Source organism: Haliaeetus albicilla, chromosome 1 (genome assembly GCF_947461875.1).
Source record: "Haliaeetus albicilla chromosome 1, bHalAlb1.1, whole genome shotgun sequence".
Classification (NCBI taxonomy): domain Eukaryota; kingdom Metazoa; phylum Chordata; class Aves; order Accipitriformes; family Accipitridae; genus Haliaeetus; species Haliaeetus albicilla.
The window spans coordinates 47791156-47808730 of NC_091483.1; the positions used below are offsets into that span (position 1 = coordinate 47791156).

The 17575-nt window shown below is 38.1% G+C and overlaps 1 protein-coding gene across 18 annotated transcripts in view; it reads left to right on the forward strand.

Moving 5' to 3' along the window:
• TENM3 (teneurin transmembrane protein 3) overlaps positions 1 to 17575 on the forward strand; it is a 485679-nt gene that overhangs the window by 139895 nt on the left and 328209 nt on the right. The window lies entirely within an intron of this gene.

The following is a 17575-nucleotide window of genomic DNA, read 5'->3' on the forward strand; positions in this document are numbered from 1 at the left end:
AAAAACTAAAAACTGTATAAAAATTGGTAATGTCTTACATAAATAGTTCTGTTACATGTGCTTGCTGTGTTTTAACAACAAATTAGAAATATTTAATTGATTTTTTTTTTCTTAGTATAATTTGCACTGGTGCTTGCTTGTATGAGGGATATAACACAATAAATTAATTGTACACAGCAGTCATTATACCAATTGATATTTCTTCTCTACAGCTGAAGATAAGTTTTTAGCTCTTTGTTTTTGTTTCCCCTTCCTTCTTCAATATGTTATGTCATGAAGATTACCGGTGGTAAGCAAGTCCAGCAAAACAACTCATGTTTGTGAGCACTGGTTATTGGTGTTCACCACAGCAGCCCAGAAGGACAGGGCTCTGAGCTGGACAGTAACACCTGCTGGGAGAAATTTTTTTAAATTCATTGGATTGAATGAAATGCCTCTTCTGCTCTGCTCCTTGGTTTCCTTCCACACCACACCGGTAGAAGTGGGAGAATCCCAAGCTTTGACTCTCTTTCCAACAAGGAAAATCACCAAAAATTGTACAGAGCACGGTGTTATTGGTTGTTACTGGCTTGAGACAAAACATTGGGATAAAGGAGTTAATTACTTCAGTTTCTTAGTTAAAAGTCTTGGTCTAAATGAGAGCTACTGTGCCTGTTGATCTGTTGAAGGTAGTCTACATTGAGCTTACCTTGTTCTTTTTTGTCTCTTGTTTATAAAAGCTAAATAGCTGCAGTAAATTGCTGAACTTACAGCATTAATTTCTAGATATGCCTCCTGTATGCTGGCTGGCCTACTCTGTCACAGCCTTTGGGGAGGTATTTTGTCCTGAAGAGGCAGGCTGGCTTCTAAGACTTCAGTGTTCATTTAGGACGAGAGGAAACGGCCTCAAGTTGTGCCAGGGGAGGTTTAGAATGGACATTAGGAAAAATTTCTTCACAGAAGGGGTTGTCAAGCACTGGAACAGGCTTCCCAGGGACATGGTGGAGTCACCATCCCTGGAGGTATTTAAAAGACATGTAGACATGGTGCTTAGGGACGTGGTTTAGTGGTGGACTTGGCAGTGTTAGGTTTACGGTTGGACTCCATGATCTTAAAGGTCTTTTCTAACCTAAACGATTCTATGATTCTATAGGTTGTGTGGCTAAGGAGAGCCTGCAGCTGCCTTTCATGGACTGCAGCTCGTATTATTCCCATCTGTAAGTGCAGTAGATGCTATGTTAATTGCTAGGAGAGTAGACTAACAGTCGCTTATCTGAAGTGTTCCCAGTGTTCCCCTCTGTGTCAAATATACAGGCAGCACTCTTGCCAGAGGTTTAAAAAAAAAAAAATTCCCTTTCTTAAGCTTGTAAAAATTGCTCTATCATTTAGAATATATAGAGTATATGTAAATTCTACCACAAAAACAGTTGCTTGAATTGCTCCCTTTACCAGACACCTAAGAATATCTTGTTACCCTAGAGTTGTGCAAAGAAGCCTACACGTTTATTAGAATCTTTTAGTACCTGCCATAGTCTAGACCTACACATGGTATCAATGTAATTTTTTTAGAGACACAGAGGTGGTCATACAAAGTGATCAAGAACTTGAAATGCATTTTGACTCTCTGGATTACTCGATTTTACACAGGATGTTTGTAGTGGGAGATTGCAGATGTGCAGCATTTGAGAGGTGGGAAGTTCATAACCACTTTTGACTCTTGGTGCAGCGTGCTTCTGACAGTCTGTACAGTATTGAGATGTTCAGGGAGCTTTTAAATTAGAAACAGAGTGTTGTCCTGTTCTCAGAATGATGAATATCTATTTGTGGTATTTTCTGTCCAGAAAATATTAAACCAAAATTTATAGCAGATGAGTAAGTGCACACTGTTGGGTTTTCATTTTTGGGTTGGGTTTTTTTGTTGTTTTGTTTTGTTTTTTCCATATTGAGGAGGTATGTGGTAAGGTGGTTCTGAGCGAAGGATGCTTGGGAGAAAGGTTACCCTCCTCAGGATAGAGTGCTCTTCTTTCTGCTGAAGTCTGAGAGAGGAGTTCATTGATCTCAATAATGAAGGCATTGAAAAGTCCTTCAGCAAAACCAGGGAGACCAAATTTGACATTTTGTGATGTATCTAAAATTATTTGGCGAGAAGGAAGGAAATGGGGAAAAGATGTTGGGTAACAAACCACAACCTGCTAGACCTTGTTTAAACACTAGGGATTAGGGAGGGGTGTGGGTTTTTTTCCCTGTAGAGGGGGGGTTTGGGGTTTGTTTTTTTTATGGTTTTTATTTTTTATTTGAGAGGGGAAGCATTGTAATCTTTCATTCTCCCTTAGGTGGTCATCTTCCTTGACCATCAAGTTGATTTCAGCCAGAGGAAGAAAAGAATGAAATAGATGGGTAAAAATAGTTAGATGCTATGCTCTGCTGTATTAACTGGCAGATTTTTTTACTGTCGAAGAATACTTTAGCTTTCTTCATTGTTGGGCACAAACTCGTCGTTCAGTGCAGTAGCCTTCAACTGGGTACATGTTAGAGTTCAATAAAATGTCAAGTTATAAAAGTTCTAACCAGTCATCTTTATTTGGAAAATGAAGCATTTGTTATAATACAGATCCTTTGCATGTGTATTTAAAATAAGCTTTCTTGTTTAAAAAAAAAAAAAAGTAATTCAAGTAAACAGTAATTAATCCCTTAAATACTATATTGCATAACTCTGTCATGCTCTGACAAATGCCATTTTAAAATAAAACTGCATGTTGTGTGTGTATATATTGACAGCCTTCCAGTGTACTTGTTAATCACAAGATTAAAGAGGAAGTGGCAGTGAATTTACAGTCTTTTTTAAAAGGCCTGAAGGGGAGTATTCTCAAATGTTAGTCTTTGGAAAACAGGTGATTATACTGCTCATATTTATTTTTAATAAATGTTTTTCAAGTACCACTGTTTCGGAGCATCAGTACCAGATTGCCTGGTTACAATACGTATGCTGACATCTGTCTATTTTATAATTAAACATAGGCCTACTGTACATCAAGTATCTGAAATAGCTACAGCAAACATGAGTGCTGGTACTGTGTGTATAGCCACTGAAACTTGTCATTCCTTTGTGCTCCTGTTATTTTTGTACTCAAGCTAAACAGACTAACTGCTGCTAAGAAGCTGTCAGGGGATGCATGTCAAACACTAGGTGTATCATGCGATCGGACCAGTGCTGGGATGGAAAAGTCAGTGGTTGGAAGTGGGGAAAAAAGTGACCTTTTTTCTCTCAACATTTTCTTTACACTGAAAGGAACAGATGAGTTTCTGAATTATTCACAGTACTGAAAGCTTATAATTGTTAGCAACAGTGGCAGCAGCAGAGTGTAGACACAGGGGTTGGGTTTTTTTGTTAAAATGCCTGATTCTGAAGCTCATCAAAGGATTCATTTCACAAAACTGTCTCTGGGAATTTGGGTATTTAAGGTCTGTGGGAGTGAGGGCAGTTTCTTCCAAAGGATCAAGAAAGAGAATATTTTCTTCTTACATTTGTAAGAATCTCTGTTGCAATACAGGTTAATATTATCACAGGTCTTATGCAGTAATGGAACAAAGCAGCTCTGTGAAAAGGGCTTGTTGTTTCAGGAAGTAATCTCTGTGAGTCAATTACAGTGTTAGTAATAAAGCATATCTTTTAACCACAGTACAATTACTAGATACATAAATTACCTATCTATCTAAACAAATAAACCAATTCCCATCGTAGTAAAATGTACTTCAAACAAAGATAGGCAGCAAGATTATTTTGGTTATAACTATGTGATGGAAGGTAGGGCTTTTCTTGATGTCATGTAGAGTTTTGCATACTTAAAATACAGACTGTTTATAGTTTCCTTGAAGTAGTTAGCTTTTAATGATACAATGTTTAAAATTCTTTCATTTCAGTAGGTCAAATTTAATACTATATTCTCTAAAGTTTCTTCTCCTTTTTTTTTATTCTTAAAGCTATTGATGCTTGTTATGAATTTGGAAGTGAGCACTTGGATGCAGTGTGTAATAATTATGTGATGATTTAGCATGCATGTCATTAGCATCTGACTGATGAGTGTTTGTCATAGGACACTATTGCCCAAATGAGAGCTTGTGTGGCAGCATCCATTACTATCATTACTCTCTACTACATGTTACTAAAGACAAAGGTTTTGCATGTGGAGAGAGTAAGGAAAAAGAAATGGAAAGTGGCAGGAGAGCTAATCATCTACAGCTCTCAGGAACCCACGTTTTTTTTAAATCATCCAGAGCTTTTACAGTTCTCTATTTGCTTTTGAAACTATTCCTTGTGGATGGGAAGATGTGCTTTATTGATACACTCTGAATCTTCTTAAGATAAAAGGACATATGCCATAGATAAAGAACTAAGAATTTCCTAGTAGTCCAGTTAACGTTTTAACAGTCTAATAGCCCATAGTAATGTAGAAAAGCCTCTTTAATAATACATTTAAAATTGTTAAACAAAACTTCCAAGTGCCTGCCCTTTTTTTGGTGTTACGCTCACCCTTCCAGTGTTCCTCTGGGTTGTGAGGGTGGAAACAAAATGGCGGCCGTGTGTGGGTGTTTCCATGAAGTCACCAGCGTTCCCTGCCCTCCACTGCAGGGAGCGTGGTGTTCGTGCTGGGGCTGGCTTCCTCCTTGACCTTGGTCCACTTGGGGCTGGTTTTATGTTTTATTGTAGCCTGCTTTATTCTTATCAATTCCCAGCTCAGGTTTTGAAAGTCGCCCGAAAGCCTCCCCCGGCCTCAGCTGACATGAAAGGCTTCTCTCTCTGTTACCCAGTGACTACTGTGGGGCATCAGACTTTCCCCCTGCTCTTTTCAGGGACAGGCTGGGCAATAATTGCTCAACCACCTGGCAACTGTTAAAACCAGCTGGGGTCAAGACAACCCCAGAGAGCTCCTGAGACCCTGCACTGCTAGGTCGGTGCCAAGCCTCTGGCCTTTCACTAGCATTGGCAAGAATCGTATTTATTGGGCTACTTTGCATATAGAAATACAGTTAGATTAAAGCCTTCTGAAATCATGAGCATCTGGCTCATATTTCCTGTCTGACGGAACAGTGTTGGTCAACACTACCAAATGCACTCAAACCAGACTGACTGAAGTAAGAGCTGCAGGTCAGAAAGTTCTTATTTAAACCTGGCTAAAAAGATCTTTTTTTTAAATGATGAAACAAAGTAGGTACAAGCAATATGCTAATGATGTGCTGCCTGTTTTCTCCAAACCCTATCAAACTCCTCCTTGTTGCTCTTCTGGCTTCATGACTCTCCTGTGTGCCACACAAAGGCCCAGCTTCAGCAGGAGACGTGTGGGATGATCCCATGTGCATTCGGGCCTCTTCAGCTGAGAAGCACTGGAGCACAGGTTTGCTCCTCTGGCATGAGTGTTTGAATGAGGGTGTCTGCAAAGGGGAGAGAAGTGAACACTATTACAGTTGCTATTGCCCTTCATCTTGCTTTTTTAAAACATAAGAAAAGCTGTTCTGTTTGATTTTATTTTATTTTTTTTAATAAGTTTTAAACTGAATTTCTTGTAGGCATCTGCCAAATCTTGTTGGCTTCCTCTTCAGTCAATAAGGAGACATAGACTTCCTCAAAAGACTCCCAAGTCTTTTTTTTCTGTTGTTGCGTGAAAACCCAGACTCTAGAATTTTATCACCGGGATTCTGGCAAACGGTACTTTGCAAATCTGAATTACATCTCATTTGATGAAGCCAACCTGCTTCATGATTTTATGGATAAGGCATTCAGAGACTGACAGATTGCTTTGTAAGAAAACTGTATTGTGTCCTATCACAAGTGTGGTGCACACTGAACTGGTATGCTTAAGCTTTCAGGACTGACATCCTGGTGAGGTAAGATACTACTTCATTAGTTCCTTATATTGTAGCTGTTACTGAATCACTGTGACACAATCTCTAACAATTCTACTGGACAGTCAGTGCCCTTTAAATTAGTCACGTACCAGCCAGTAGTGTTTTGTTGTTGTGAACAGTAACTAAATGCTTAAATAGGAGGTGGAAGATGCAGCTTCACAGCAATGTTTTTGACTTGCTCATAGGCAGAACTTCTCTGTGAGGCAGTAGCTCTTGCTAAATCTGGCACCTGTGCCAAAAGCTACTATTTCCTCCTTCAGGTACACAGGAATGTAGCCCTGTGGGGATAATAGGTAAGACAATACAGAGCAATACATAGTTAGCAATATTTCACTATTATTAGTGATGCTGGTTTTGTTTCCATAACAAATTTCATTTTAATTGAGTAAATACATAAAAGGAATTTGGAGGTAATTAGTTTTATGTTTTTCTAGCTTTGAAGTCCAAAACCAGCATAGAATTTATCTCCGCAATGGCGTTTTGCACATTTGACTAATTGCTTTGTCACCTAAATTTAAAGATTTCCACCCATGTTTATTTGGATGGGGGAGACTCCCCTGGGTTTTTTCAGGGGAGGGGGAAGAGAGGCTTTTTAAAAACTGAACTTACATAGTTATAAGAACATTCCTGCCTTGCCCCTTCCTCCAGTACTCCCTGGTTATCTTGGTTTGGTCACTTTTACCATAAAGACCTCATTATTGTGAAGAGGCAAATTATCAGTATTAAAGTGTTTTGGAATACACAATTGCTGAAGGGGTAAGGGAGTCAGATTGGTGATGTAAATTTCCCAAGCTGGCTTGACTTAGATTAGCTACGTAGTGTTTTTTGTTACTTCAGATTCAAAAGAAGATGATTTCTAATAATACTTTCCCCACAGCATGTCCTTCATAGGTGCTTTTTATATATATATGCATATATATATAAAACATTTGGTTTTTATATGGATATGTATTTATATGCACATGTACACATTTCACTATCTTTGTAATGTTCAATTAAGCTTTTTAAGCATTAGGGAAGTAATATCTGCACATCAATTAAGATCTGATGGTTATGTGCCTAGTCAGGCCACAGAGCTATAAAATGTCTCCTCACCTTTCCAATCTCTCTTTTACCTGCTTTGCTCTAGTCTCCATCACTGTATTTCAAACTGTGTGCATGTCTGTCTTTCTCTGTTACAGTTGTGCTTGGTGATTGTAGGTTTGCTTGGGGTTTTTTGTTTTGTTTGCACTATTTGCTGTCTGTGTGTGAGAATTCTTTGATTACATATACTTAAATTCAGTTATATGGAGATCCTAACTGATGTAAAGGAATATTAAGATTTCCTTTATCTCTCCTCTTCCCCCATGTGGAAGATAAGCTCCCTAAGTACTGGCATATATCCTATGTTAAATCTTTTTCTTTCTGACACCTGCTTCTTGGAAACCCCAATTAACTTGCACACACACAAATAGTATCACTAATCTTGCCCAGCAGTTCCATGCAGCACAGCAAGGCAGTCTGTATGAATTGGAGGTGTGGAGTAGCCCATTCATTGTTCTCAGCTGAATGAGATGTCCTCCCCCACCCACCCGTGCCCCCCCCCCCCGAAAATGAGTATGTCCAGAGATGATAGCCAAGTGGTGTGAACCCCTTCATTCACCCTGCTGGGTGTGCTCATCCTTTCACCTGGATGCGTTAAGTGCCTATGATATTCATCAGACTGGCTCCAGTCTCAGGGCTTATCTACATCATTGGTTTTAAAAGTGCACTCTTCTGTCAGCATCGCTGCATCTGCACAATAAATTTTGCTAGCTTAAGCTATGACTTCTAGTAAATTCAGTTATGCTGGCAAAACTCTTCAGTCCTCTCTCAGTACTGTGCATTTTTAAGCATGTTCCTCAGCTGTGCAAGTAGAGACAAGATTTTGATCCCACCAAGTTCATGTACAGGTGCTGGGCATTTTCTCCCTTTTCTGATGCCTGTGTTTCTTCAGTCCTGGCCCACCCCTCAGGAGCAGGAGAGAAAGAATTTTCCTAAAAGTTTAAATGCTTCTGAACATAGCTAATGCAGTTGAAGGAACTTCTCGGACTTCCTACTATGCTATAGGGTCCTTCACTTTAGGATGGACTTGAGCCTCTCTACTCCACTGCGTAGATCAAGAAACCCCCCAGATCCTGTCTTCTCATGCATCTCATGCCCTCTTATTGTTCCCACAAAAAATCTCAAGTATCAAGACAATTCAGGAAAAAGTTAATGCTTGGAAGAGCTTATACTGGAATGACATTTGTGTCCTTAACTACAGAGTAAGAAAATCACAAATAGTTTCATATTAGGTATAAAGCAATGCAAATAATGAATTAGTAATACTTCCACTCTGTTTTGTATTAAAATGGAATTGGAAATACTTGAAACAGGATGGAAATTAACTACCTGCTTATCCACCCAGGTAGTCCATATGAACTTTTCTGAGGCATCTTGACTGTCACTGTGGGAAAGATTCTCTTCCTTGTTCTGCTTGTGTTTCCCGTGTCCTGTAAATGGGCGGAAGCCTGTAGTGTTCCTGACTTTCAGTCTTGCACCTGTGCTTGCTAAACTTGGTAAAAAATACAATTACATGTGGTTTAGTTCTGGTGTAACTGAACTGCAGAGCTTCTCTGCAAACTCAGATCAAAAAGGATTTCATTGATAATTGTTAAATATTTTCATTATTCAGTTACAATTAATTGTCCGTGTGTTTTGAGTCCAACTTTCCATTTATTTTATTAAGAGACTTTTTTAAACAATAGAAATGGCCCATCCTTTAAAGGTTATCTTTGGATCTGTTGAAGTGAACTGTTACTTTAGTTAGAAGGATTTTTAATCAATGAGCGTATTAAGAAAATCTGAGTATTATCTTAAGTGGCAATTTCAAGGATTTAAGGAAGCAACTTCCCTCCCCTCCAAAAGCATAATGTGAAGCTGCTCAACACTTACTGTAGAAGCTTGTGCTGCTTTTGCAAAATTGGGATCTTCTGGCAATGAAGCATTTTTCACAAGTTGAGACTGGCTTCTCTCAGAGATGTGAGCTCAGTGGACCAGGTGCTGTCATTGGGCTCTGCCAGCAGCAGCTCTGCTGCATCCCTATTGTAGAAATTTGGCAGCATGTGGAAGCACAGCTGGGTGTCTTACCTACAGGTAACACACACCAGTGGAAGAGGAGGTCAGCAGGAGGTCAGCAGGAGGTAGTTCTTTGTCCTACTTCCCCAGCTTCCTGAAGGAGGCTTTGCATTACCAAAGGTTAATTGTTTGTTCTTTACATACTGTTACCAGAGAGGATCTTCATTGGTGGTTGGGTAGGGCCATGCCAGAGTAGGCTGTGTGGATGCTTTCAGAGAGAAACATGGTCCTTTGAACAAAATTGCTAACTACTGTGGGAAATCCTGTGTCTCACATAGTTAGCCAAAGAAATTATTTTAAAATGCATTATTCTTTTGTTTGCCTTAATCAAAGTCTTAGTTCTGTTGAAATTAGAGGCAGAACCTGGGATGTAAGAGTGGAATGGGGTGATTACAGGACAAAAAGGTTTTGTCTGACCTTTAAGATAAGGCTAAAAATCTGATGCTATGAAAGGGTTGGTTTGAAAGAGGGTTAGAACAGGGATTACAGAAAGGAAGTGATCCAGCAGGGCAAACAACCTCCAGCCTTTACTGTCTGCTGATGTTGGATAGTGCTGAAGAAGAGACAATTAGAGGTTGTGACAAGAGGACACAGCTTGTGCAGAGAGGGAAGCAGGAACCTGGGGAGTATAGAGGAAGACATGACAGCTGATACAGTCTGAATAGATGGGATAGTTAAATACAGTAGTAGGGGTTGCTAATGTAAACTTAATCAAGTTAAACAGTGCTTTACTACATGTTATGTAGGCATTAGTTAATAAATTTTCACATTGCTGTGTTAGGAGTAGTAAACGAATGTTGTGACAGTATAAGTATACAGTATTCCTTGTGTTTCTGTGGGGATTTTTCATCATGTTTGGGACTTCTTGTTTGTGTCTGTGTGTTTTTGATTTGTTGCTGTTTTGAGAAAGGAAGTCGGGGGAGCAAGGGAATAAATTTGAACAAAACAGAGTTCTTGAGCATAAAAAAAATTGGCAGCATGCCTTCCACCTTAGTAGTCACTCTCTATTGAGGTGAGTCATGAAATAATTCTCCACATTTCCAGGCTGCAACAGTATCCTAATTATAATGTGACTGGGACTCAAAAATCTGGTTACCCGTCAGATCATTGTGAAATTGTGAAAAGAAAAATCTTGTGAATGTCTCCTGTTTATGTGGAATTTCAGCTTTCACTATGAGAAGCTGTACATGGAAACCAAGGCTGATGGTGCATGTGCATCCCATGTCATGCAGCCACAGCAATAGCTTTAGCACCTACCCTTCGCTATTCTTTCTTCCCTCTCCTGTGTGTCCTCAATGACATCCTCATTGCAGTTTCCTCAGGTCCTCCTTTCATTTCCAGACACCTTCACAATGATATTTTCAGCTCAGCCTTGTGACTGTATGCCCAGCTCTTGCACGTCACATGTAATATACTTCATTTCCCTTATAGTGACTTGAGAGATGTATTATTTTTGAAACCTCACTACTGTCAAATTGTTTGAAATTAACTCTGAGTTGTTGAAGGGGGAGTTGAATGATCGACAGCCTGTTTAGATGGTGAAGCTGACATGCTGATAGCTTTGTTCTCCAAACAGAAATGCAGAAACCATTGTGCTGTGCTCTCTGCTTGGGGACTCAGGGACTGTTGCACCTTTGCTGATGCTCATGGCTTGTTACATGTTGTTCCTGTGTCAGGTTCTCCATCCCACATGTTTTAGTTTTAAAAATCCCTAGATTTCTGTGGCTTTGTTCCAGAACAAAAGTGGACTATGCAGAAGAGCTCTGAACAGGTGCAAAAGTAAACTTGGGAGATACCATTCAAGAAGGAATTATACTCGCATAAATCAGGAGACCATTGAGATAGGTTGAGTAAGAACATGGAGGAAGGGGAATTGCGTAAGACATGGGGAGGGAAGGAGATGATGGCATAAAGAATGGATTTTAAGTTTAAAGGAGTGGAGGAAAGTATTTAGGCCTTTATAGTTGCTGCTGAATAATGAATTACCCAGTGCTGACTCTCTCAGAGTTTATTACTTTGCTCTGAAGTAAATGAAGTACAAAGTTTCTCCCTTCTGAAGTTTTCTTTGTTCTCTTCCTGTGCTCATTTTTTCCTCTTTAAACTCTTCTGTCTTTCTAGGCTTGCTGTGCCACTTCTCCTCCCCAGTGTTGCCATACTGAGCGCTAATGATTCTGTCTCCCTCCGCTTTCTGTCCTGAGCTCATCTTGGTGTTCATTTTTTCTTTATACCGCAGCATTTCTGCTCTGTTAACTTCCTTTGCCTCTCCATCTTTTCATTACATATTCTCACCCTCATTCTTTCTACAGGAGCACACCACATTATTTCACTCTTTTGGTCTTCGTGTTCTCTTTCTCACTTAGCGCTCTCAGCCCTTCAAGATAAAACACATCTTATTCAAATCCCCCAAATTAGAGGCAGACACTTGCTCTCAAGATCAGAGATCATGACAGTTCCTGCAAACCATTCCTCCCAAGGAGAAACAGAACTTGTCAGTGTAACCCTGTACTGAGTTCCTCTGAAGAGGCTGTTCATGTTCACAAAGTAGTTTAGCCAGTGTCTTAGCCCTCCTTCTTTGCAAGTTATGTTTTTTCTGCAGGGCCTGCTTGGCAACTTAATAGCCAGCACAGCCCCAGGCTGTATGCATGCATAGCCAACTTATGGCTATTTTCAGTTTTCTCTTCTGGAGGTTTGCAGCCTTGCTGTGTGGAGGGCTTCCAGCAAGCAGAAATAGCTGTAGCTCCATCTCAAATGCTGCTGTATGGTCTTTGTACCCTCACAGGAAAATGTCATCCAGAGAAGTACTCCCTCCGCTCCCATCATCACAGGGTGCATCATCTCTTTCTGCCCATATGAAGGAAGGCATGAGATGTTTTCCCTGGTTGGTTTTTTCTTTGTGGTTTTTTTTTTCTTCTTGCCCCCAGTTTCAATTTTAAGTAATGGCAGCGAAATTGTTGCACAAACATCAACCCCTGTGACTAACCAGGACCCCACAGAACTCTTTATCTTGCTAATTTTCCTGACTTTTGCTGCAAGAAACTTTTATAATGAACATGGAGTACGTTTATTTGTTGTTTATTCTGACTCTAATGAAGTCGAGATTTTTAGATAGACTATGTAAAGTACCCTTTTATTAACATTACATCCTGTGGTGATGGTAGATATGAGTGTTCTGTTCCCCTGACGGATGCAGAAAAATGCTTGAAGAATACACAATATTTTTTACTGGTCTTCCTTTTTCTTCGTTCTTCTCCCCCCCCCCTTTCTTTTTCATTTGTAATTTAATTCTAAAACATAGGGCTAGTTAGTGACTTAAGGAGGCTTTTTTTAAATTTTAGTTTGTGAACTGTCTGTCTGACAGGCCATCTGTTTCCCACTCCCTCTTAAGAATGCTGACTTCAGATGCATCCTCTCTAGTTTCTGTGCTGGAAGACAGACTTTTAATATTAAGAAGTGAGTTTCTAGATATGATGACCTGAAATGTCCATGTATTAAGAGTCATCAGTTTGACTAATGGCACACCGTGGCTACAGATCATCCTAAGCACCTCTTCAAAGTGTCATTTTTCCAGCTCAGTTGATTTCTGACATATCTCACTTTATCAGCCGTTGAAGTGGAAATTTCATCACTCTTTTATGCCTTTTGAGGTTTTTCTTAGTATTTGTTTGTAATAGGTTTTATGGGTGATTAGTTGTGTGAATTGTGAGTATTTTTTGTGGACAGGAGATTTTCTTAATTTCTGCATATTGCAGTTAGGCTTTTTAATCTACTTGTTATGTCTGTCAGCTGAATTTGCTTTGTTCTTTTGCTATGAAGAGGCAGGCAAGTACTATACCTAGTGCAAATTGTAACTGATATAATATTTACATTAGTAAACAATTACAGATTAAAAGGGAATTATGATTAAATTAAAATAATGACACTTGCAGTAATGTATCTATTCAGCAGCACTACTTCGATGTTAGTTTCAGCAACTGTTGTCAATGCTGAGAATAGGCACCGTCTTGACTGGCAGCCCATAAAATCCTTGTTTGGCATTCCTTATAACAGTATTTTGTACTCTGTTACTGTTCTTCTGTAACAATGAAATCTACAAGTTTTATCCTCTCACTTTCAAAACCTTTTCTATCCAGCACTGTATATATTAAAATAATGACTCTTGTTATTCTCAGAACTAGTTCCATTCTTGCTTTGTATGTTTTGAGATGTCTAAAATGGATATACACATTGAAAGGGAATATAATACACACTACAGTAGATCTATAAATCGACCCAAGCAGTGATATAATCTTTTTCTATACAATTATCTCTTCAGTTTGGTAACAAACATCTTTTATTTCTTACCTTTTTACTACTTTGTCCCTATGTAGCTTTTTAGATAAAAAAGGGCATAAAATATTGAGGTATATTTAGACTTCTTAATCAGTTACCTTGTTGTTCACCAGGTTTTGTGCTGGAAGAAGGTTCTCCAAGTGAGAGATGGGCAGGGAGCACTGTGTACGTTAGGCAGTATTGCCATCCTGTTGCCAAACTGTAATAACCCTTTGGGGAACTGGGAGTTGAAGCTGATGAATTAAATGCAATAATTTTCTATAACAGTTTTTAAAAGGCCTGCAAGCATGCTGAACTTGTAGCTGGGTGTTTTAGATAACACTCTGTAGCATGACCCTAAAGCCTCATTTACATCTTGGCAATTAAAATATATACTACATTTTATGTCTGTTGTACTTCTCCTATATTGCAGTGTAAGGCTTTAGTGTTGAGGCTTCTTTATTGTAAAAAAGGTAAGTAACTGTTTTTTTTTCCTTTTCACTACAGTGACTTTATTTCACCTTGTAGTAGGTGACTAAGAGGAACTGCTGAAAGGCTGTCCTGGGGATGGTGAGCAATTGTATTGGGCATCACTTGTCTGGTTTTGGGTTTTATTTCTCTCTCTTTTTGTTATATTCCTTTTCATTACAATTATTATTATTGTATTTTAATATTATTTTTGTTATTACTATATTATATTTTATTGTAGTTATTAAACTGTTGTTATCTCAACCCATGAGGTTTACTTTTTTTCTGATTCACCTCCTCATACCACTGGGGAGATGTGAGCAAATGGCCGCCTGGTACTTAGTTCCTGGCTGGGGTTAAAACACGACAGCTCTCTACAACACTTAGAGTAAAAGAAAGAATTTTGATAATTCACTTGTTTTAATCATTATTTGTATGTACCTTATCTGACTTGGTAATTAAATATTGTACTAATGATGTCAGAGCTCTTCAAAGTAGCCTGGCACATAAGCGAATGAGCTCCCTGGTCCCGTGACCTGGTCATGTGTGAGAAATACTTCTCTGGTTCTGCTGCTTCCCTTATAAATTAAGTTAAAAGAAATATGTAAGTATTAGTTTAAAAATGGGCATCTCCTCTTTACGGTTTTGAACTGTTTTTAAACTTCGGTGTGACACTGAGAAAGTGCAGTCTGACTGAGGCTGCAGACAGCTAAGCTATGTACACAAATGGGATGGGCATGACTATATAAGAGCTGACATGTCAGTCTGGTGATTAGTGTACGCTCTCCTGTTTAATCCAGATATGAGCCTGTAACATTCGACAGATCACTGAAGAGGTCACAGGAGATCCCAATGCTCAGTGACACAGATGAGCATCCTCAGTTTTTATATTTAGAAAAGCAGTAGACAGAAACTTGAAGTAGTGTCATGCACCAGTGAAATCTTTTTCTATTTTCTTCAGTATATGCAGGCTGTTTCACATTAGTGTTGTAATATAACATGTATCAGTATTTAGCATGGCTGTTTTGATGTTCTTTTGTGAGTGGGCAAGTTAGTAGTTCAATAGCTTTGTAAATATTGCTCTGTGAAAATTCTTTCATTTAATTGGAGCGAAGGTATTCGATGGACCATAAATATTAACATATGGGCAAAAATTACTTGCAGATGAAGGCAAGTGTTTTTGTAACATGTCACAAAATAAATTTAATTTTATTTGGTTTAAAATTTTAATCTGATTTGTCAAAAAAACTGTTCATGCGTCAAATTAGTTGCTGTGTTCCCTTGAGTATTGTACTCATTAACACTATTTCGCCTAAGCTTCTTCTAAGGCATAGTAAAAGAAAGCTAGTCAGTGCATTCGGGTAACTCCCCCTGGGATGCAGCTTTTATGTTATAGGAAACAGAGGAGAAGAAAAAATGAAATATCTTCAAATTTGTGCAACAGTGGTTCATTTAAATCTGAAGATTTGAGTGGGAAAACTTGTTAATATTTTAACTACAGTGATCTTTATACAAAAGGAGCTACTACAGTGATCTTTGTAAGAAAGGAGCTGAGCGGATGCAGTAATGACAGTTCGGGGTTTTTTTCTTAAAATGTTTTTCTCAGTAATTGAAAATACTTCTCCAAAGTTAAGGGTTTGTTTGTATGGGTTTTTTAAAAAGGTGTGGGGGAATTCTTGATGGGACAAGTCAGTCCTGCACAGTCTTGAGACTGTAAAACATCCCACTGCAGTAGTAAGACTTGTGGTTCTGATCTTGTAAAGCCATCTGCAAGTCTTCCTTTGTTTGACTTGTCATTGCTGGCTTACTACTTAAACATTAACACTGATATCTATTTCTGCATTCTGCAAATATGTTTGTGTTCTCTCTTTCTGTTTGTGTTCTGATCGTGGTAGAGAACATTTATTTGTAGACAGATCTTTAAGATAGCTTTTATTCTGTCTCCTTTCAGATATGTGTATTAATTCACTTATGAAATAATTTCAGAGGCATGAGCCTGAGGATGTTAAGTGTTTCCTAAAACTTGCTGAGAGATACTATTAATTTTTAAAGTTAAAGGTTACTGAAGGTAGACAGGTGTATTGTATAATGCCAGATTCAAAAAGATCAGGTTCTTAAATCTTACAGGAATTTTCTTTTTTTCCCCAAAAATGCCCACAAAAAAATCCACTAGTCTTCATTATTGTGGCAGTGTAATCACTGTTAAAGTGTCTCCATAATGTGGTGCTATTAAACAGCTTGTATTTTTTTTAACCTTTTCATTGTTAGCGTGGAGAGGCAATAGATAACCCAGAAAAATGCCTTTTGAAGTTTTATTGAATTCATCGACTTCTGTGGGAAGCAGATCAGTACTTCCTCATGCTACAGCACAGATTAAATCTTTGAGGATTTTAGGTTGGTATAGTAACAAAGTATTGTGCAAAGAAGAGTTTGGGGTTTTTTGGGGTGTTTTTTTTGTTTGTTTTTTTCTTTTTTATACATTATAAAAGAGCTTGGAAACTTGGAAAAAAAATCAAAATTATTCCATCTTTGATGTGTATGTCAGTTTTCCCATGGTACAGTTTAGAGATATTAGGAATTAGTGGCCCTTTAAAGTCATGAAACACTTAGATGAAAGGGGAGATATGCTTCCACATGAAGTCTTTACACTGTAAAAGAATACCTGTGTGTATCAGCTAACAATGATTTTTAAAATCATGATTGAGTGTAGTGTTAATAAAACACAAAGTTTATAAAATGTCTAGAATATTGTTTTTACATGGAAAGAGCTTGCATTCATTAGTTAAATATTTTGAAGTCTGAGCATTTCATATAAATTTAAAAGATATGCTACATGGGCATGCAAACATCTAAATAGTCATAAATTTAATAAACTATTCTGTTATAAAACTTAGAGGTTTTTGATCATGTACAAATAATTCAATTGCTTCTTAATCAATTAGCATTTGAAAAGATAATAAATGTAGAAGAGAGTTTGCTTAAATGGAAGGTTTTGTAGCTTTGTCTTTTAGTATAAATTGAGATTCACACAGGTCAAGGTGTGCAAAAGCTTTTCGGAGAATTTCAAAACAGAATGACAGAAGACCAGCTGCCATTCGCAAACTTGAATTATGATTCTGTAGTAAATTAAATACTCTCTAAAAATCTTTTCAGGACTGACAACTAATTAGTTTGAGATTAAATGTTTAAAATGAAATAGATGACGAGTTCTAAAACAATCTTGGGTTTGCTGAACAGAGTGCAAATGGAGTTGGCTGTTGCTTTGTGATATATGCTGTAAACTGTCATTTTAATTCTGCATCACAGAGGACTTGACTGATAGTACTTCATAAAATAATCAGTTGTGGTATTTCAGTACTTTAAATTGAGGGGAGCACCCAGGAGAAAGTTCTCCTTGAGACAAAGGAGAGAACCCTAATATATAAAGTGTTAAACAAGAAATACCAAGGCCTCAGTTAACAGGTGCAGTTGCAAAGTATTAAAATCATCCAAACTGTTCCTTATTTGGATGTTTTGGCAGCTGCTAAAGATACAAATTATATTCCTTCTTCTATTTTAGCACTTTTCTTTAAAGAACAAAAGCAAATTTTCCAAACTATTTCTTACTCTGTCAGAAATGTAGATATTTTGGTTAAGTTTGCGGGACCCAAGAGATAAAACTGAGAAGACTTGTTTTGAAAACTAAGTGGAATGAACAGTAAAGAAAAATAAATAGTAGTAGAACTAAGATTCTTACTGTAATATTCCTTAAAAATTTGAGGGAAGGGAAAACTATTTC